Below are 23,867 nucleotides of genomic sequence, written 5' to 3'. Positions count from 1 at the left end.
CACTGGATGCTTACAATACATGGAGTTGGAGTTTGTTCTCCTCCCCTCCTCCTCCCCCCCAACCCGCCTCTCCATGTAGCATAGTTTGTCCGCTCTCCCCTCTGCCCACAGACCCCTCTCGACAGATGCCAAGTTACAATTCATGAGAAGTACCGTATACTAATGTATTGGCCTAACTATCTAGAATTCTTGGCATTAACTCATAGAGCAAAGCATATTTTTGTTAGGCACATATAGTAAATTTAATGCCAGTTCGAATGGATGATATTTTTGCTGCCAGTATTTGGCCAGCCAGGGGAGGAGAAATGGTAGTTTAAACTTCCTGATCACCAGTTTTTGCACCAATGTCCTGGATTAAATTCCAAACCTCTCCACAATCTCTCATAAAGAGAGGACATGTGATACTGTTGATGGTGATTGCATCAGATGGGGATGTTAAGCTCGGTGGCCCCCTTGATGCTTTTCAAGAGAATTACGCTATGTGCCAGCACCGAGTGTCAACCTCTCCCTCCTCATCCATAAAAACACAAACACGAAACCACACAGTACCACCACTTATCACTGTCATCCCCTGTATACAAAACATGCTCAACACCTAACAGGTCGGAGGAGGGCAATGGCAAACCATCTCCACTCAGACCCTTCTCAGGTTGTCGTTTCAGTTCATGAGTATGGGACTCTTACTTACTATTGTATCTTTTCTTACAACAGAAATTAGAATCATTTACTACCACATTATGTTTGCTTTGCTAAGTTCGCCAGTCATGAGAGATGTTTGATACTGTTAGCTAAAAAATAGCCGTACATTACTCAGTAGGAAGGAAATCTAAGGAGTTAATTTCAGTTCAGTTTTTGGTTATATCCTACATGTATTTAATTTGAATGAACAAATCAGAAATAGAGCCTGTTTTTGCAACACACACAGTGAAACTTAGGGTTTTAGTGCAATACATCCATAGCACTGCCTTGCAACTGCACAAAGATTTGCATTCATAATAGTTTTATCAATTTTTTAATTAAATGAAACCAGAAAAATCCGTCAAAAAAGACCCAATTTTAATAATAGCCATCAAAAAATCTGTCAACTGTCAAAACTAAATTTTACCAATCACACAACATGAAATTCTGTCAAATTTGATGGGAAATCCATCAAGTTGGCAACGCTGAACTGCACGTGAAATAAAATCCAATGAAATTCTAGCAAACACGGAAGAATACATGGAGTAATGTGTACATCAGGTTTATTCTTATGATGAACAGAGTATAAATATTCCTAAAATAAGATTTACCTAGCTCATAATGTGTTACATTTTCTTTACTTATGGACATCATTATTTCACAGAGTACAAAAGCTTAAATGTCAGTTTATTGAGGTAATGTTGTAGCATGAGTGGATCAAAAGCATTTCATGTTGTAATTGACTGTGTCTTCTGCGCTTCATAGACCATCTATGGAATAAAATGCAGTATGTACAAGAATTTGAAAATAGAGATTTGGGACTACAGAGCATAAAAACCCTGAGGATGAACAGAAAGAATTGCTTCTAGAAGTGTTCAAAAGTCTGTCCTTATTGTTCATGTGCTGGTTACATTCTAAGTTGTATGCAGTGGGATGATGTAATGTGAAAAATAGCTTATGCACTATATTACAAATAAGTCCTTTTCATGGTATTTTTTTAAATTTCTCAGGAAGGTTACTTCATAGTTTTGATACAAAATATTTTCATCATAGGGACTTATATTGTGCAGCCATATCACATCAATAACTAGCACTTAAATTACAGTGCACCTGATGCTTCAAATGTATGAATTCAGTGTGGTAAAAAGCCTTTGTGACATTACATATTTCTATGTGTATAACGATATGAAATTTTTCACATATAGTACAATATTTATTTGATTTGAAAAGTGAGGGTGGATTACTTTTAAAACATATAGTGTAGGTGCTTTTGTACTTTGTGTAACTGCGCATATTCTGTCGTCTTAATTATATTTTTACAAGGTTAATTCTAAGATCAGAATACAAATAGTGTGGCAAGGAATGGTCATTAATAAATACTGCAAATTAACAGTTTCAGCATTAGATGTATACACCTTTCATTCTTTTTCCTAACTTTAGTTATAAATGAAGACTGACTTATATTTAATAGCAGATCATTTCACGTGAAAATGCTTGCAATTTCTAAATAATAAACGCTATGTATCTGTGATGGATCCTTTTTTAAATAGCAATTATGCTTTGTAATACTTGCTTTCAGTATATGGCAATGGTTATATAGTGCATTTGTTTGCTCATTCACTTTAAATATCCTCAATTATGCCTTAGTCAGAATGTCCAGTCTGGCAGCAGTTAGTTTGTTATGTAATGAACTTTGTACGTTTCCTGTAATCCTGTATGCTTTGACTGGCTTTTGCTGAAAGCAAACAAGGTATTGATATGTAGCTTGTGATGATGAATGCACAATTGTTTGTTCTCATTTGTTACAACAATTTGTAATATCAGTTAAAAGAAGGAAGATCATTAGTATGTTTGAGTTGTCTCACATAACACTATAGCATAAGTTGACAATTATTGTTGTGGTTTCCAAAGTAAATTCATCACCATAATGTGAAATAAATTTACATGGACCTGTCAGTTTTCTGATGGTACAGCACTGGTAGATATTTTTCTGAAACTTTTGTTGATTATGGGTGGCAGATTGGTGCAGAGTTTCAGTTGACAACTGGATTTTACTATACAACTGGAAGGCAACCATTTCTCATAAACTGACAAGGCCAGTTAATAACTGTTGCTTTGTTCTTAGTTGATGAAGGTTCATAAATATAGAATATTTTCCAATTTTTAAGTATCATTACCCTATGGAATATTATACTGTGGAATAAGCATTATTCATTCAAACATGGGAAATTTTCTAACATAGATTGTTTAATCTAGTGGTAGTGAAGCTGTTTGTTTCAGTTTCCAGTACAGTATATTTACTAAACCATAGCTACAAAGTTTGTGAATAGTTATTGCACTGTCTGTTTGAAGCATTTGATGCAATATTCCATTAACCCTAGATTACAAAACCCTCATAAAATTTACAATTGCATTTGGTACAATTTCGTGGTTCCCACCAATATGATACTGTCAGTATAGGGCATAAAACAGGACATTTTGTATGTGTATATTATTGGAGACTGTATAATTGTTATTGACTTGTGCATAAACTATAAATTGTGACTTCCTTTGAATAGAATATGGAGTAGTAAAGTTTATTCTGGTTTAGTAACAGTGTAACATTTCTCCCCCTTGTGTGTTGTAGGTTTATTTTAATAATTGTACAGTTAATGTTAAGCTGACTATTTCCATTCTGTGTACTGATGCTGTTAGTTTATTTTCTTCAGAAACTCGATACATTGTGCAGTTACATAAAAAGTACCAATTACTTAGTTTTTTCCAGTTGTGTTTACTGTTGTCAGCAGCTAGAGCAGTCTGTGTTCTGTCCATCTACCAAAACAAAAGTTTTTGACCTGGCCACTTTCCTGAGAGATACAAAAGAAGTAGAACACTGGTGTATCTCACTCCAGCATAAGACACAGCTATAACACTAGGTCAAAAATGGTTTCACAGTTCTCAGACAGCGCATCAATGTTGATGAAGATCTCACATGCTCTGATGCCAAAGTTTTGAGTATATGTGTTAATTTATAGTGAAACTATTTCTCAGTATAACAACACACAGTTGGAGCCATCAACTGTGCAGGGACTAAAGACATGCTACATCCCTTCGACATGAAGGAGTTGTCCTTAGCATTACTGCATGAAGCATATGAAGCATAAGTTGCCGATACTCTTCCAAGGGCTGTCCACATAATGTGTCAGCGGCAAAATATTATTGGTGGTATTGGAAACAGAGGATGTCTTCATCACTACCAATACTATAGGAGCACTTTGTATGGGCTGTGCAGTGGACACAAAAATCACCGCAGCAAATGTGACTGCTTCCAAGCAACAAGTCTGTGAACAGAAACTGCTGTAGAGTGCAACTGGAGCAGAATGGTTATACGGGATAGCAGTTGGTTTATGCTTCAAAACACAATGCCTTCAAACCCTTGGTCCGAAGGTACCTTTGTGACACCATCAAAACTTTGCCTGCTGTGGCTGTGTGTAGAAAATATCAAAACTGAGGAGCACTCAACAAGCCACATTGGTGAACACATACAACCACTGATAACCACTACTGTCTATCGTATCACCACTCACCATGTGCACCATATGAATAATGTCCTGCCTGCCAGGATACACAAAAAAGGTCTGAACCAGTGGACTAAAATATTCCAGTGCCTTCATATGAAGTGCATGACGTAAGAAGGAAACAATCCCTCCACTTGTGAGAAACACCACAATTAAGATGCGAACATCATTTCACACCTGAGAGTTGTGGCATTAGCAACATGGGAAAACCAGAGAATTCTAGCATTGCACAACCAGCCCATCATCAATGTTCTCAAAGCACTGGATATGAAGTTGCCAGCAGTGCTTTGCGAGTGAATCACATTTACTGCCCATGTTTTATTGGGATACCACCAAGTTGTAGCACTTCACGGTGGTATTGTTCCTCACTGTTACTGGTTTGATCCATTCATAAATTCTGATAGCATGTGGATCATTGTTTTCTGTGTGTGTGCAATAAGCCTGAAAGAAGTAAAACATAATTAGTGTGTTGAGTTCACACCTTAGATGGAAGTCTCTTTGTGATGTTTATGAAACATGACAGCTATGTGCCACTTGCGTCAGAGGAAAATATTCAACACAGTCGATATCAACTTTTGGCTACTTCTCCATTGGTCATTTCACATTGATGTTTTGTGTGAGCAATTCATGTGTACAGAGTGTGCACCAGAGTTTGGATTCAGATGCTGAGTATATTGGGAACTGTAACATAGGAAATCAGTCATCCACCCAGTCCAGCTCTGTGTTTTCGACTCCAGGACAAACTAAGTCGAAAGTCAAAATGCATTTCATGACTATTTAAACCTAAACTTGCAACAACTGAGTGAACAAAAGACCATGACAGTTCCTGTTGCCCATTCTTAACTGGGAGGGCTGATAATTGTGTGCTCTTCTTTCTCATGTGTGTATATTGTGAGGCTACCAGGAACAGCCAGTGATGTACCTATGTGTGGTAGGGTATCTAACTACACAACCATGAATATAAAATCTGGATCAAATCCAACTTTCTTTTTTAGTGAGTTGAGAACTTAGTAGAAAAAAGAGTGAAGCCAAAATAATATTTTATGTGTCCTTTGTATTAACTAAAAAGAATCTTATCTTTATAACTGACATGTAGGGCAAGTAATGTTTTCTTCTCTTTTACATGGCTCCTCTAAAGGAGGATTAATGCCATTAAAATTCAAAACACAAATCAAGTAGTATATCAATAGACAAGTGAGTAGATACCATGAACAAAATCTGTGATCACATTGTTTCACTACATTTAATATCTTAAATGTAAAGAATGTGTTGTACAAGACTTTAGATTAATTGTAAGCTACAAAACAAAGATGAATTATTTTGTGCTAAATAAATTGTTCATATTTTTATAAGACTTCTTTCTAATTTACATTTTTCTAGTTGGAAATTTATTGTTCGTATTTCCTAAATGTGTCAGGAAGGGACTTCTCATGATTTGCATGTAAGCTGATATGTGTTAAGTGAAGCAGAAATAAATAAAAAAACTGAAAATAAGAGAATTAAGAATTTACTGTTTATATTGTAACGTGAACAGGTTATATGTGAGCTCTTCAAAAAAAATTTAGAACATAGAAAATAGTTGTTTATCAGTCAGAAATGATAAGAGAAATTATTAAAAATTATTGGCAGCATATAAATGTGGGTAAGTCAAAAATTATCTGGACTTACTTTAAAAAAGAAAACACTTTTGTAGTAGTGGTACTGTGTTCTGTGAATATGTGCTTATGGTTGGTACTACTGTGGTGATGTGCACTTTGCTTGATCTTCATTGCAATAGAAGGTAGTTGGCAGTGTCACCGTAAAGATGTCTGTTCTGCTGGCAGTTTGCATGAAGAGAGATCAAAGGACAGTGATAAGATCTGTTTGGTCAGGAACGAAAAGGGCTGAAGTTCTTCATAGACTGTTAGCACTGTAGGGGAAAGTACATTGGTGTACTCAAGTATTTTCGTGTGGATTGATAAGAAGTTTCTGGACAAATGTGACGCACAAACAGGAAGCATGATGCCTGTCAGTGGCAGACAAAATGGAGCAAGCTGAATTGATGGTTTTCACGTATAGAGATGGGTTACTATTAATGGCATGGCATCTACAGTGAACATCAGTCATGGTTCTGCCTATAGCATCATCCATGATGAACTTGGCTTCCGTAAAGTTTGTCTACAATGGGTGCCACAACAACTCGCTGAGGAACACAAACTCAAACATCTTGGATCTGCCAATGCTTACTCGACCATTACAACAGAGAATGTGAGTCATTTCTGGAAAGAATAGTGATCTGTGATGAAATGTTGACTCATCACTGTGAGCCAGAATAAAAATGCCAGAGTATGTAAATTGAAGTGCTCAAACCACCAGTGTAGAAAAAAATCAAGTCTGTAGCATCAGTGAGAAATATTATCCTAACCACATTTTGGTGCACAAAAGAGCCTGTACTGGAAGTTTACATAAAGAAGAGGAAAACCATCACCAAAGACTACTACTCTGTGTTTTTGACTAACAAACTTAAACCATCAATTCACCGCAAACAACAAGGTCTTTTGTCATGGAAGAAATTGCTGTTGCACAATAACGCCCATCATCACACGGCTTGCCTCACCCATGAAATCACCCAGAAAGTGCATTTTGAGGTGCTGGAACATCCACTCTGCAGCCCAGATCGTTCTCCGTCAGACTTTGGGCCGCTGAAAGATGTATTGCGAGGTCATCACTCTTCCTCAGACACAGAGGTGCAAGAAGCGGTGCATCAGTGACTTTGTAATTAAACAAACACCTTCTTTTCTCCCGGAATATGCAAGCTAGTGGACTGCTGGACCAAGTGCATTTCAAAGAAGTGATACTATATTGAAAAATAATGTGTATATCAAACTGTTTTGAAGTAAATAAAGTGTTTTATGAAAAAAAAAAGCCAGATAATTTTAGACTTACCCTTGTACATCACTGTTAGCACAGCATGTAATATAGAAAAATGCCACTGCTACAGTTTGTTCATATGTGTCATTTTATTTCTAGAATACTAAATTTAGAACTAACTTATCACATGTAATAAAAAATAAGGACAGGCAACCACTCACATGCAGTTGAGAGATACATAAACACATATAAATTCAGGAATTTTCACTGCTACTGATCAAGAGATTTATGGTTGCCTGCCCTCATGTTTTGCTTAGTGATTTAATCTTGGGTTTTCCTTTATCATTATACAAGTAATTATACGATCTTGAACAATTTCAGTGTTTATGGTAGTGTAAAATTTGACTCACAAACTGAATGATGATTTAGAGGACAAACAGACCACCATCAAGCCAAATGATTGATTGTCACATTGCAAGAAGTTTAGTAGTTCTGTTCTTAAAAAAATTGTTTTGAAAGCCTCTTAGTTATAACTAGCACTTACGCACATGTTCACTGCTCAGTTTCCCTTGTTTTGTTTCTAACATAACAGATTTAGTAATTACTTCATTATTGTATTATTAGTGAAGAATTATTAGGCTCTGGATATTTTCTGCAGACTGGCTTCAATTGCAACACTAATAAATTACCATGTTAGTAGCTTTTATAACTGTGCTTAGTGCCTATTTCAAATATAGGATCTGTCTTTGTAGCATATGTTTTCAAAGATTGAAAATTGATGATAATTCCTCTACTGATACATTACTTCATCTCACTAACAAAATAGTGTAATTTTTTGTGTAGATATTGTTTGTTATATGTCTGTGTCTTATTCAGATCTCTTAACAATCTGACTTTTGAAGAAAGCTGTAAAATCATATATGTTGTCCAACAAGCTTGTCAGTGGTTAATAATGAAATAAAATATTGTAAAAGATCCACAGCTGTGTGTTTTAATCTGTGGCCCACAAATACATAGCACAAAAAAATAATTTCGTAGTGTTTCAACATTACATCATCACAGAGAAGAGACAGTCATACAGTCTTCCACACTTACATTCATTTTGCATTATTGTGTACAGGTAGCATAACTTGCAGCAAATATACAAAAGTGATAGAATAAATACATCAGTGGATGTACACTGACCAGTATCAAAAACATGACACTTCAATTTCTTACAAAAACTGAAATTTATTTCAAATTTGACACCAATCCACTAACTTATGATGGAATATTGTGGTACTATCCCATCTAAGTACTCAACAACGAAAACAGAAAGATGATTGTGAACAAATTTAACAAATTAAGCCCAAGATCTACATTTGAAAGAAGTTTTAAGTAAGCTAAGAAAGGTAATGCACATCTGTTTTGATGTTATACACTTCACACCTCAGAGACCTCTGTTTGCATCTTCAAAAGTGTATATTGCCACTTCTTGCACCAATGACAGTATTCAGCCTTTCAAGCATGTTCCTGAGTAATGCAGTAATGTCCTGTTGGTGAATCAGATCCCATTCTTCCAGGAGGGTGTTCTGTAGGGTCTCTGGATAGTGTTGAGGGGCCGTTCTCCCCAGCCAGTGTCAAATGTGCTCAACAGGATTCAAATAAGAGTTTCGAGCAAGCCAAACCATAGCATGAAGCTTGTTTCATCCAAGAACTCTTGCAAATTTCTCACAACATGTGGGTGTCCTACAGAGTAAAATCATCACCCAATAGTGGAGCAAAAGGCACAAAATGCTCCAGAAGGATTTCTTCCACATATCAATGCGTGTTAAGGCTCCGATGCTCCATGAAGACTAAATCCGCCCTTGCAGCTGTATTGATTCCTGCCCACACCTTCGTATGAGAATTTGCAAGGGAAACACCTTTCCGTTCGCCTTCTCCAGACCCTCTCTCTTCTGTAAGGGGATCGGAGGCCAATTGGGACTCATTAGTGAACAACACTTGATTCCATTGTTGTACCCTCCAGCCAAGATGTGCCCTTGCAAACATAGTCAAGCTGTGCAGTCCTCTCTGGTGAGTTCCAGACCTGTAGCAAGTCTTCGGGGCTGAAGATTGGCTTCTTCCAGTCTTCTTCAAACGGTTCTCTCACCAACATTGACCCCATGAACCTGGTGGAGTCAATTTCATGCTTCAACAGCAGTGCTGTGGCGGTTGTGCTGAACTTGAAATTGTAAGAAGCAGTCATCTCTCTAAGTGTTGCTGTTCTTGGGCTTGGTCCTGGTCTCCTTGCAAAGTCTGTAGTTTCCCTGTACATCCGTATGGTTTTGGAAATCCTGCAAGGTGTAGTCCTCAACACTTCTGCAATGTAATGCATGCTGCAGCCATCTTCTGCCAAAGCAACAGCTTTTGCAGCTTGGTTAGGGCTTAACAGCATGTTTACTCCAGAAAGCTGATAATGACAATCATGGAAAAATCCTAGACCCACCTGTGATTGAAAGGGCAACAATTCAGGAAACAACAATAAATGCTACAAGAGTGAGAAAACATTATTCACTTACATTCAGTTCTTCATTTACCAGGTTGCGTGGGAAATGACAATTGAGGCTAGTGCAGTAAACAATCAACACTTCACTATCTACTCGCAAAGCAACGGCAATAACATACCCCGTGTCATAAAACTGGCTGAAATGCTTCACTCTGCTTAAATAGATACTTACACAGTGATTATACATCAATTATTGGGTGTTGGGTTTTTTGTGCCAGTTGGTGCATATATAAGAAATTCAGGCATTTGGCAAATTATAAATTGATGTTAAAGATATGCAGTTGTGGTATATTGTGGTATTATTTTTCCCAAATATCAAGCTCTACCTCTATTGCTTTTAGTTCCACTGCTTTTAACCATTACTGTTGGTTTATTTTACAGAATCTGAATTTTTTTCCAGTCAAGGTTTCTCATTTCACAATAACTATAGTGTTATGAAATAATTCTTGGTGTTGTAGAACCATACTGAATAGCAGACTTCACAAGATGTGGGTTTGTGCACCAGAACCAGTCACTGGCCAACTCGGTGATGAGACCTCATGCCCATGGCTTACATTTTGAACATGTTTTTGAGTAACGGTTTTCATGTCTGCAGCCAGGCGACTAGCGCGAGTTTTGGTGTTCTCGTAAAGATAAGTCATTTTAGTTTATAAAACATATAGATTAGTACTGAATACGTGGTAAATAAGTGTATTAGTGTGCCGTTTAAGTCTACCATTAAAGGTTTCATTTTTCTTTACGTAATATAGCAGAAAACACGAAAAGACCGTACAGTCGTATTTTCTGTTTACGTTCTGCTGAAGCAAATCTATAGAATTTCGTTTAGTTGTTCCTTGCTCTCTCCAGCAATTTAACTTAGCGTACCTCTTCATTATTTAACTAGCATTTCCGGAAAGTAGCGTAAAGTTTAAGTTGTTGTTTCAGAAACTTTGCACTTTTGTTTTTGTTTACACACAGTTGCGTATAGGCCAAATTTGTGTAACCATATTTTCGTGTTTATCTGTAATTTAACTGACTTATTCTTAATAAACTATTACGTTTATCATGAGTGAAAAGTGCTTGACTTGCCGTACAATTGTTAGGTCGGGGCTTTGGTGTGATGGGTGCTGTAGTTTTTTCCATGTGGGTGACAGTAGTGGCGTGGGAATAGGGGAAGTAAATGAGACTCATCAGTGGTTTTGTAGGATTTGTAGTAGAGATAGGAAGATACTAGAACAGGAGGGGAAAATTGCCGCCCTTCAGGCTGAGTTAGACAAGGCCAGGGGAGATCTTGACAGGTTAAGGAGGGAGAAGGGTAAAGAGAGGTGGGAAGTGGCAACAGGCAACAGGAGGAACAGGCCTAGAACTTTGTCTGACAGCTTTATGGTGAATGTGGAAAATAGATTTGACCTGTTGCTTCAGTTAGAAGCTGGTGAGCCTCAAGCAGTTGCAGGTGTAGACAGGGCACAACAAACTTTCAGCAGCAAATTGAAAAGTAAGAATGTAGAGAAATCAGTAAAGAGAAAGAAAGTGTTGTTGTTAGGTAGTTCCCATGGAAGAGGTGTTGGCCAACTTTTGCAGGATGAACTAGGATCAGAATACCAGGTCACCAATTTTTTTAAACCTAGTGCTGGTCTGGAGCAGGTGACAGAGGATTTAGGATCACTTTGCAAAGATTTCACTAAGGAAGACACCGTGGTTATAGTGGGTGGGGCAGGTAACAGTATTGACAGAGATCCTGGGTACAGTATAGAGTGTGACCTGGCGAAGATTGCATCAGCATCGAAGCATACTAGTGTTGAGTTTGTATCTGTTCTTGGGCGCCATGACCGACCTCATTTGAACTCTTCTGTCAAGAGAGTTAATTTGGAGCTGGAACAGCTGCTCATGTCAGGTGCGGGGTCACACATTGGTGTGGTTCCTGTTGATTCTCTCAGTAGGTGGGATTATACTAGGCATGGCCTTCACCTCAACAGGAAGGGGAAGGGTAAATTGGCTGGGGAAAAAGCAGGAAAGTTAAAGGGGGGAGGCACTGTCATGAGTGGTAAAATACCAGTGGTTACAGGATTCAGAAAAGACCCTTTTTTAGGGTAGGGAGGACAGAAAGAAAGCAAATTTTAAGAGAGGTTAGAACTGAGACAAATCTTCAGTTTGAGAAAGAAATCAAAAAACATAATTCCAGCTTATTACATCAGCATAAACAGCCATTGGTTAAGAATGTTCAACTGTCAGCAGATATTTTAACTCCACCCAATTTTAACTCAGTCAATGAGAAATGTCAGCTATCTTTATTGCATCAAAATATTCGAGGACTGAGAAATAAAATTAATGAATTAACTATCTGCATAGATGAATTAGAGTCTTCAAACCCAGCTGACATAATCTGCCTCTCTGAACATCATGTGACCACTGGTATAGAACTTTTAAGTGTTACAGGGTTTAGGTTAGCATCTCACTTTTGTAGATCAGAAATGGAGAAAGGAGGAGTTGCCACATTCATCAGGAACTGTCATACATTTAAGAACATAGACATTCATAAATTTTGCCTAGAACAGCATATGGAAGCATGTGCAACAGAATTAGAATTTCACAAAAATCCTTCATAATATTAAGTGTATATCGAGCACCTGCAGGCAACTTTAATCTGTTTGTCAACCACCTTGAAGCTGTACTGGCCCATTTAACAACCAAAAACAAAGAAATAGTGGTTGCTGGTGATTTCAATGTAGATTTCCTTAAAGACTCTCCCAATAAGAACTTGTTTGAGTTAGTAACACTATCATTCAACTTAATTCCCACAGTAAAGTTCCCCACTAGGATAGCCACTTGCTCACAAACAGCCATTGATAATATCTTTATAGAAAAGTCCAATGAACAAAATTATATTACAAAACCAATAGTCAATGGCCTCTCAGACCATGACATGAAGTTCCTTCTGTTAAATGTTAATACTGAACAGGATATAAAATCTGTTAAATCTGAGCTCAAAAGGGTAATCAGTAAGCCAAAAATTGATTATTTTAGGACACTCCTCAGAGACATTCACTGGACTGATGTTTACAGCGTTCATGGCATGAATGAAAAATATAACATTTTTGCTAATAAAGTGCTTACCTTATTCGAACACTGCTTTCCCCCAAAACTTACCAAGGTTAGAGCAAAGTCTACAAAGAAGCCATGGATTACTCGAGGAATAGGGGTATCTTGTAAAACAAAAAGAAAACTGTATCTGTCACTCCGAAACATTTCCAATGTTGATGCTATAGCACATTATAAGAAATACTGCAAAATATTAAAGACTGTAATACGGATGTCAAAGCAAATATATTACAAGGAAAAGATAGTCATATCAGATAACAAAATAAAGACAATATGGGATATAGTGAAGGAGGAGACCGGTAGAACCAGACATGAAGAGGAACAAATAGCATTAAGAGTAAATGATACATTGGTGACAGATGTGTATAGTGTTGCAGAACTTTTTAACAAACATTTTGTAACTGTTACTGAAAAGATGGGGTTGTCAGGTTCGGTAGATGCTGCTATGGATTACCTTAGACCAGACATTTCAAGTAACTTCCTTAATATGAATTTGACCCTCACTACCCCAACAGAAATAATGTCCATCATAAAATCTTTAAAATCAAAAACATCTAGTGGGTATGATGAAATATCAACAAAGTTAATTAAAGAATGTGATTCTGAGCTAAGTAACATATTAAGCTATCTGTGTAACCAGTCGTTTATTAGAGGAATATTTCCTGAATGGCTGAAATATGCTGAAGTTAAGCCACTGTTTAAGAAGGGAGATAAAGAAATAGCATCAAATTTCCGTCCAATTTCACTGTTGCCAGCATTCTCAAAAATTTTCGAAAAAGTTATGTACAGTCGTCTTTATAACCATCTTATCTCAAATAACATACTGTCAAAGTCACAGTTTGGATTTCTAAAAGGTTCTGATATTGAGAAGGCTATCTACACTTACAGTGAAAATGTGCTTAATTCATTAGACAAAAAATTGCAGGCAACTGGTATATTTTGTGATCTGTCAAAGGCATTTGACTGTGTAAATCACAATATCCTTTTAAGTAAACTAGAATATTATAGTATAACAGGAAATGCTGCAAAATGGTTCAAATCTTATATCTCTGGCAGGAAACAAAGGGTGTTATTAGGAAAGAGACATGTAACAAGCTATCAGGCCTCATCCAACTGGGAACTAATTACATGTGGGGTCCCACAAGGTTCCATTTTGGGGCCCTTACTTTTTCTTGTGCATATAAATGACCTTTCATCAGTAACATTACCAGATGCCAAGTTTGTTTTGTTTGCCGATGATACAAACATTGCAATAAATAGCAAGTCAAATGTAGTCTTAGAAAGATCAGCCAATAAAATATTTGTGGACATTAATCACTGGTTCCTAGCCAATTCTTTGTCACTAAACTTTGAAAAAACACACTACATGCAGTTCAGAACTTGTAAGGGGTGTCCCAAGAGTATATGTCTAACATACGATGACAAGAAGATAGAAGAAGTGGACAGTGTTAAATTCTTGGGATTACAGCTTGATAATAAATTCAACTGGGAGGAGCACACCACAGAACTGCTGAAGCGTCTTAACAAATCTCTGTTTGCAATGCGAATTTTGTCAGACATAGGGGATATAAAAATGAAAAAGCTGGCATACTATGTTTACTTTCATTCCATAATGTCATATGGGATTATTTTTTGGGGTAATTCATCAAGCCAAGCTAAAGTTTTCCGGGCACAAAAACGTGCAGTGAGAGTTATATGTGGTGTGAACTCAAGAACATCCTGCAGAAGCCTGTTTAGGGAACTAGGGATACTAACTACTGCTTCCCAATATATTTATTCCTTAATGAAATTTGTCATTAAAAATATATCACTTTTTCAAACCAACAGCTCAATTCATGGAATCAATACTAGAAATAAGAATAATCTTCACAAGGATTTAAAGTCACTTAGTCTTGTACAAAAAGGTGTGCATTATTCAGGAACACACATTTTCAATAACTTGCCAGCAGCCATAGAAAGCTTAACAACCAATGAAATTCAGTTTAAGAGAAGCCTAAAGGATTTATTGGTGGCCAACTCCTTCTACTCCATTGATGAATTTCTTAGTAAAACCAACTGATTTGTATATAAGTACAACATAACTCCTGCACAATTTCAGTGCAGTAATGTGTTCATTGAAAATTTGTGTGTGTGTGTGTGTGTGTGTGTGTGTGTGTGTGTGTGTGTTAGTATAATCTAACTTCTGCACCATTTCAGTGCAGTAATGTGTTCATTGTAAATAAGTATTACAGTAGTTGTATTACCTTATAAATAAATAAAAAACTTTTTTATTTTAAATTCAGTGCATTAGTATTTGTAAAATGACTCTTAGTGTTCATTAAAAAATGACGATCATTCCACTTGGGACCTGTGGAATGGTACATTGGCTTATTTGTTTTAGTTGTAAATACTTGTCATGTATTGTCGTTTTTCTGACATGTTCCACATACTGGTGGACCTCCTCACTACGGATCAATTGGAATGAAAGTAAATCTAATCTAATCTAATCTATAACACACAGATGTTTCTGACGGGTGTTGCTGAATGTCCAGCTTAAACTGGGTGCTCTCAAAGCTTTTGAATTTTCTGTGAGATTTACTATACACTAAGGACTCATATCTATGATGGAAAATTTCTCTCACACCTCTAATTAGATCTGCAAAATTTCACACTGAGGAATTGTATGCAGCTGGTGATCACAATATGGCAAGCAATAATATTCTCAAAGTTGTTGAAGAACTGAAAGAACTGTCACTTTTTTGAAAAATTATATAAGTTTATAAACCACTATGGCACATAAAGATGAAGCTGCTGAGGTTGGACTGGTGAGTATTTTTCATTTTAGTATTTTCGTTGGTCGTGACGAAATCCTTTATTGAAGATGTAATGCATTAAAAAAATGGTATACAAGGATTATCATCTGATTCCTTCCACAGATATGTCTAGGGGGTATATCCGTACCTAATACAAATCATACATCAAAGTGTTAACTAAGCCATATGATTTTGCCCTACCTTCTTCCATTCCTCATATAGTACTGAACCAAATCTTTCAGTGATTATTGATGAATAGCAATGTGTACCACACTTTGATGCACAGAGAAGACTTTTATTGAATCAGAATGAAGAAAATACAACATATCTTAGTGCAGTACATACAAACTAATAGTAAAAAATTCAAATAATATGTAACTGGGTCAAGGTACACCTTTCTTGCTGACAGGCGTTCCCCTGATAGTAGTTTCTATTTCCCAGCACCTTGCTATAGTGTGTGAAAACTCCAATTTAACACTGTGGCCTGTCAAAGAATGATTTGCCACATGGTACAAACCATTCAGTCATTGAAGAAACTAATTTTTGATCATTCCTAGACAGGTAGTTTCCAGCTCATCCCTCAGTCCTCCCTCACACCACCAAATCAATGATCAAATCCTCCAGTATTTGCTTGCATATTAAATACAACATATTAAACTTTGGTGAGCCAAAATAATGGAGTTTTTATGTACTTTACAAATGACAGACTTCAATATTGTATGTGCTAAATCTTTGTTAAGGTGTGAATATAGGCTTTCCTGTGTATACTGGTGATGAAATCTTCTAGGGCTTCCATCCAGTTGGCTGTATTGAAATTGCACAATGTTTTGATGAGTGTCACTATCACCACCATTAACAAAAGGTCAAGGTTGTGTGGTCATCTCATATATGTATCTGAGTAGCTGCCATCTCTCCCCAAGAGTTTCTCTTCCTCTTTCTGTACCTTTCCTTTGTGGATGCCTGTATGATTTGTTTCCTTCAATGCATATCTTACCTCCATTCTGCTTTACACATTTGGCAAAACATATCTCCAAAGTGTTTCAGCTCAGCTGAGAGGCTGTCTTTGTCACAAACAACATGGGCCCTGTGTACTGTAGTTGTTATAACAGCTGTACTGCTGTGTCATATGATGGCAGCTCATTGTATGAAGGTACAGAACTATGTGGGCCCTCGTTCTGTAGACTGCATGTCGTAGGGTACCGGTCATTAGAATGTCCAAAAAATGAAAGGCATCCATTCTGTTCTAGCTCCATTGTGAACTGTATGGTTCACATACACTGTTCAGGTGATCCGGGAAGTCATTAAGTGCCTCTCTGTTCTGTTATCACACAATGAAGGTGTCATCCACATAATAACAAAAGAAGTGTTTGTTTGAGCCGTGCAGTTTTTAGTGCCATCTCCTTAAAGTGCTTCACATATAGAGTGGCAAACACCAGGGCAAGTGGTGATCCCATGGCTAATCCATCAACTTGTTCACAGAACTCTTCACCACGTTTGAAATACATTTTAGTGAGGATGTGGTCAAACAGCTTCACTAGCTGGGGCTCAAAATGATCCGCTGATAGTACCAAGGCGTCTTGAAGACTTGAAAAGAGAAGTTACGTTGAAGCTCAACAGTAAATCATCCTTCTGCATCCACATCTCTTTCTGTAAAACCACAAAGTTGGCCAAGTTCTTCACAGGATGACTGCAATGGCCTACTATGGCTTTCAGAAGTGAGACTAGATGCTTGGCCACTCCATATCTTGATGCAATAATGGCATTCACTGTAAAATTCAGTAGTACACCTGTATGAATTTTAGGCAATCCAAGATGGCATGCTAATGCCAGACAACACAGAAAATACAAGAGGCTGGTGAGAACTCAGATGAAGACCCAGGGTGTTGACACCAGAACAGTTGTCAGGTTGATGAGAAGAGAACTGGATGCCACTACAAACTCGGCTCTCTCCAAAGCACTGAACGTCGCTCCTGTTCCAAACACAATACCAAAACAGGACATTATTACCAGTGTTTAAGGTGCCAGTGTAAGTGACAGAGAAAATAACATAGGAAATATGCAGGATCATCAGTTAATCGTGACTTCGAAAACACAATAGGAAATGTGACAGTTCTATTGTGTGCTGATGACTACCACCAGAAAATAGGCACTCTGCTGTAGGATCTGGTCCGCAGGAAGCTGAAGTTGAGCCCAACACCAAAGCTGACAAGAGAAACTATAGCTTTGCTTACAAGTCAGCTCTAATAAATGAAGATATGAACAATGTAGGAAAATGATGATGCTGTTTGGTTTGTGGAGGGCTCAACTGCATGGTTATCAGTGCCCGTACAAATTTCCAACCTTTGCTCAGTCCAAGCTCGCCATTTTCATGAATGATGATGAAATGATGAGGACAACACAAACATCCAGTCATCTCGAGGCAGGTGAAAATCCCTGACCCCGCCGGTAATGAACCCGGGACCCTGTGCTCGGGAAGCGAGAACAGGATCACGAGACCACGAGCTGCAGACAAATGTAGGAAAAGACAGATTTTGCTACTTACCATAAAAAAGACACTTCAAGTTGCAGACAGGCACGATTAAGAGACACTAACATATAGCTTTCGGCAACAGCCTATGAGTGTCTTTTAAACATGCCTGTATGCAACTTGGCGGGTATTCTTTAGTAGTAGCAATCCATCTTTCCCACATTATTGATATTGTTTGAATGAAGATATGAAGCGGTTCTGTCCAAAGGTTTCAGCACCTCCACACTTCTATGGACTGCGTAAAATTCATCAAAAAGATGTACAACTGCATGCTATAGTGAACACCATTAATGTACCCACATATGGATGGCAAACTGTCTAGCCTCACTTAGAAACCCATAGTGTGACACTGTAGTCGTCACATGAAAAACTCAACTAAATTTGTGCCCTTACTGAAAGAGATAAGACTACAGAAGAATCATCTTCCTGTGAGCTTGGATGTAACATCTGTTTTTGCACAAGTACCATTTGAAGGTGCCTTGGTACTCTTAGCAGATCATTTTGTGCTGCAAATAGTGAAGCTGTTTGAACATGTACTCACTACAGCCTACTTCAAATGTGGTGGGGAGTTCTGTGACCAAGTTGATGGATTAACCACGAGTTTGGCACTTGCCCTGGGCTTTGCCACTGTATATGTGAAGCAGATGCCACTAAAAGCTGCACGGCTCAAAAGTAAACACTTTTTCCGATATGTCGCGGATACTTTCATTGTGTGCCAACATAACAGTGTCTGTGAATGAGTTCCTGGACCACCTGAACACTTCATGATGGAGCTAGAACAGAATGAACATGTTTTGTTTTTGGACATTCTAATAAGAAGAAAAGCAGATGGTTCCCCATGACATGCTGTCTACAGAAAGAATATCCACACATATCTGTACTTTCATGCAACAAGCTATCATCTGGCACAGCAGTACACTGTCCTAATGACTCGAGTACACAGGGCACATACCATTTCTGACAAAGATAACCTCCCAGATAAGCTCCAACATCTTAGAGATGTGTTTTGCCAAGTGTATACAGCTAAATGCAGATCAGACATGCTTTAACCACACTTGGGGAAATGGCTTAGGAGAGACAGCCTCTGCTCGTGTGTGTGTGTGTGTGTGTGTGTGTGTGTGTGTGTGTGTGTCACAGATGAGATGACAGTCATCAAAACATTGCAGAATTTCAATGTGGCTACCCAGATGGAAGCTTGAGGTGATTTTATCTCTCCTAAGGTGAAATAAAGAATCAATTTTTTTTTTTTTACAGTGCTGTAAAAGGTCACCTTCATGACCAGATTTCTGCTAATATAAGCTGAGACAGGCCCTGCCAAACAAATGCTTTAAATTCTGCTGTAACAATGGGCAGTGAGCTCTCAACCAATCACTTTCTTAGTTCTTTTGTCTGTGATTTCTGTCAGCTCTTCCTGCCTGCCATTCAGTTTTTATGAATCTACAAAACTGGTTTAAGATACTCTGTTTTCTCATTTCTGGGTTTGTTCTGCTATTTTACTCCTCTTATATAAACATCTATTCATGTGAACCTCTGTACACACCCCATAAATACTGTTGTCAGTTATGACTGTTGCACTCCAATGCTAATCATAATGCTGCTAGTTGACATGCGCTAAATTCCAAGTGCCAATATGATTAATGTTCACGAGGCATTTTTTTTCCTGTACAAGTAGTTTTTCCATAGAGCATAATTTCATGAAAAATTTTGATCATATAAAGGAAAGAATAGGTCAAGGCCACATACTTCTCCCCATCATGCAAACTGTCATTTATTTGTGTACAACAAATAACTGTTAAAACTGAACTGCATATGAGTGTAGGTAGCAATCGCGACCCTCACATAGTCCACCATGAGGAAAGAAGTTGGTTGGTGGGAACAACACACGCCTGAACTCTGCAGTGCCATAAACTGAGCTTCATGCTACCAGTAAAAAACTGCTGATGTGTTGTCTGTAAACTAAACTGAAATTGTCTTATGTATTAACATGTTTAATAAATATCCTAACTGCAGCAATTACATACACTTGTGACGGAGAAAGGAAACAGTACGAAATACTGAGAAGCACACAAAATGATGTCCAAAATAGACTTGTAAATAGTAGGCCTCCATCGGAAGACACAATGTATCCTGCGACGAGGCATGCTGCCGACTGTGCGACAGCTACCGGAAACATGCTATTTATAGCCGACACGTCACCCAAGGTCACGGACTTGGAAAAATTTGGAGCAGTAAAGTGTGCTTATCCCACCGTCACACTCAGGAGCTGCTTATCCCACCGTCACACTCAGGAGCGCTAGGATTGTCAGTAACAGAAAATGAAAAGTCAAAACAACCTACTCGAAACAGGAGCAGGTACCTCCTCGTGATGTTCTGGGTTTCGGACGTTCATGATTACTATGTCTCAAGTTCATGGTGTTGGAGCAGGTACCTCCTTGTGATGTTATGGGTTATTGGATGTTTATGATTACTATGTCTCAAGTTCGTGGTGTTGTAGAAACATCAACAAATTTTTTTATTGATAAGCCATTGTGTGTAAGGACGAAGAAGTCTTGTAAACTTGGTCATGATTATAACATTTGTCTCTTTTTCGTGGTCGTGGTGTAGATATGAAGTGTAAATTTGTTGGTGATATGACTGTATATAATAGTATGTAATAAAGTATGGTACATCCTGTTAACGCTAGGCATAGAGCCTGAAGAATTTTTAAAAAAATAACTACACATTGATCTTGCCAAAAGTCAGCAATGAAGTGTAGTGTTGGTTAGCTAAAGGCCACAGCCAAAAGCCAATGACTACCGACGAGAGCCACCCGCCTTCCACAGATTCAAGAAAAGGGAGTAATTGGTCAACGTTAAGTTAACAAACTGTAGATGGACACAAGTTTGTATCACATTACTATAGGCATAATAAAGGACATCTGAGAAAGTGTCATCCAGTTTCATATCATATCTTCTAAATGAACAAAAATAAAAAATGGATGAATTTTAACTAGTACACAGTTTTTATTTACAGAAGAACAGTCCAAGAGATTTTTACAGTGCACCATCCTTCATAACATTGAAATGTTGACATGTTCTCGCTCTTGTGGAAAAATCAGATCTCCGGCATATCTAGGCACATAGTTCTTGTAACCAAGCAAACAAGTGAGTTAGTTGCACCATAGAGAGACCTCCTAGCAACTTATAACTGGCTCCAAGGTAAACTTTTAGATTTGATGAGCCAATTAACATTCACCGCAAGTTTCCATCTTCATTCTCGCAAAAGGTGTAGCCTCAAGAAATTAGATTAATCTTTTTGAAACACCCTGTATTTGAGGGGAAGTGGCCGTAAACACAATAAGTGGATTGAAGTCCCAGACTATAGACCTGAATGAGTACTGCATTGAAAAGCACTTTGAATACTATACTTCATTAGTACATCTGAAAAAATACATGATAGCAGATGTGACAGTGTACAAGGCTCCAACAGCAAATGCTGTCATCTTCATTCAGCAGGTAGTGGGTATTGAAAGAACCTAAAATGAAAAAAACTCAATAATTTCAATTGTATTCAAGTGTCTGATGGCAGTGACAGTAAGAAAGGTGATATTAAATTCAAATCATATAACGCAAAATTCACTGAATTCTGCCTAGTAGTAGCTGAAAACATGACTAAAAGTTGCCCCATCAAAGGCAGATCCAAAGTTTACTTAGGCCTTGCATACCTCAACATCAGGCATCAACCATGCAAACTGATTGCCTAAGAAATCCCAAAATTCATTATGTCACTCAAAGGTATAACTCTTCTTGCTAGGATGGTATTTCAGTGATGGAGCTAGAACTTGGTCTGAATTAGTAGTGCCACCCTCAAGTTACTCTTGTGCTAATTTAGTGAGACAAAGTGTATTTTCTGAGAGTATGCAATAGCAACATCCATTTATAAAAGAGGAGATAAACAGTTGACCTCTAATTGTTGACCCATCTCTTTCTTTCCCATCATTTCTTTTGAAAGGGTTGCTCCCAACACAATATTGACCTACATTCCTGAGAGTGACTTTTTAACAATATCTCAGTTTAGCTTCTGTAAGGCTCCTTTGCTGTGAAAGTAATATACAATCTCACTAGCAGTTCTGGTAGAACTAAACAAGAAAATTTACTCTGTTAGACTTTTTGTGTGATCGTACCAAGACCTTTGATAGTGTAGATAATAAAATTCTTCTAGGGAAACTACACTACTGGCCATTAAAATTTCTACACCACGAAGATGACGTGCTACAGACGCGAAATTTAACCAACAGGAAGAAGATGCTGTGATTTGCAAATGATTAGCTTTTCAGAGCATTCACACAAGGTTGGCGCCGGTGGCAACACCTACAACGTGCTGACATGAGGAAAGTTTCCAACCGATTTCTCATACACAAACAGCAGTTGACCAGCGTCACCTGGTGAAACATTGTTTTGATGCCTCGTGTAAGGAGGAGAAATGCGTACCATCATGTTTCCGACTTTGATAAAGGTCGGACTGTAGCCTATTGCGATTGCGGTTTATCATATCGCGACATTCCTGCTTGCATTGGTCGAGATCCAATGACTGTTAGCAGAACATGGAATCGGTGGGTTCAGGAGGGTAAGACGGAACACCGTGCTGGATTCCAATGGCCTCGTATCACTAGCAGTCGAGATGACAGGCATCTTATCCGCATGGCTGTAACGGATCGTGCAGCCACGTCTCGATCCCTGAGTCAACAGATGGGGACGTTTGCAAGGCAACAACCATCTGCATGAACAGTTCGATGACGTTTGCAGCAGCATGGACTATAAGCTCGGAGACCATGGTTGCGGTTATCCTTGACACTGCATCACAGACAGGAGTGCCTGTGATGGTGTATTCAGTGACGAACCTGGGTGCACGAATGGCAAAACGTTATTTTTTCAGATGAATCCAGGTTCTGTTTACAGCATCATGATGGTCGCATCCGTGTTTGGCAGTATCGTGGAGAACACACTTTTGAAGCGTGTATTCGTCATCACCATACTGGCGTATCACCCGGCATGATGGTATGGGGTGCCATTGGCTACACGACTCGGTCACCCCTTGTTTGCATTGGCGGCACTTTGAACAGTGGACATTACATTTCAAATGTGTTACGACCTGTGGCTCTACCCTTCATTCGATCCCTGCGAAACCCTACATTTCTGCAGGATAATGCACGACCGCATGTTGCAGGTCCTGTACGGGCCTTTCTGGATACAGAAAATGTTCGACTGCTGCCCTGGCCAGCACATTCTCCAGATCTCTCACCAATTGAAAACGTCTGCTCAATGGTGACCGAGCAACTGGCTCGTGACAATACGCCAGTCACTACCTTGATGAACTGTGGTATCGTGTTGAAGCTGCATGGGCAGCTATACCTGTACATGCCACCCAAGCTCTGTTGGACTCAATGCCTAGGCATATCAAGGCCGTTATTACGGCCAGAGGTGGTTGTTCTGGGTACTGATTTCTCAGGATCTATGCACCCAAATTGTGTGAAAATGTAATCACATGTCAGTTCTAGTATAATATTTTTGTCCAATGAATATCTGTTTATCATCTGCATTTCTTCTTGGTGTAGCAGTTTTAATGGTCAGTAGTGTAAAATGCTATGATGTTAAACACATTCCCCTTGTATGAAGTGAAGTGAATAATGGGTGCAGTAAAAATATTATGCCAACTGTCAATAGAAGTAATTAAACCGAAAACCCCAAGAAAGCAAGCTGCAATGGCAGACCTAGGCCTGTGAAAATACGTTTATATGCAGACAGTCAGGGAAGGAAATTAAGGGATATAGTTGAGAAGAGTTCAAGCCACGATATCTCAGCCACAATAAAATCTAGTGC

Source organism: Schistocerca nitens, chromosome 6, assembly GCF_023898315.1.
Source record: "Schistocerca nitens isolate TAMUIC-IGC-003100 chromosome 6, iqSchNite1.1, whole genome shotgun sequence".
Lineage (NCBI taxonomy): Eukaryota > Metazoa > Arthropoda > Insecta > Orthoptera > Acrididae > Schistocerca > Schistocerca nitens.
This window is presented reverse-complemented; position numbering follows the sequence as displayed.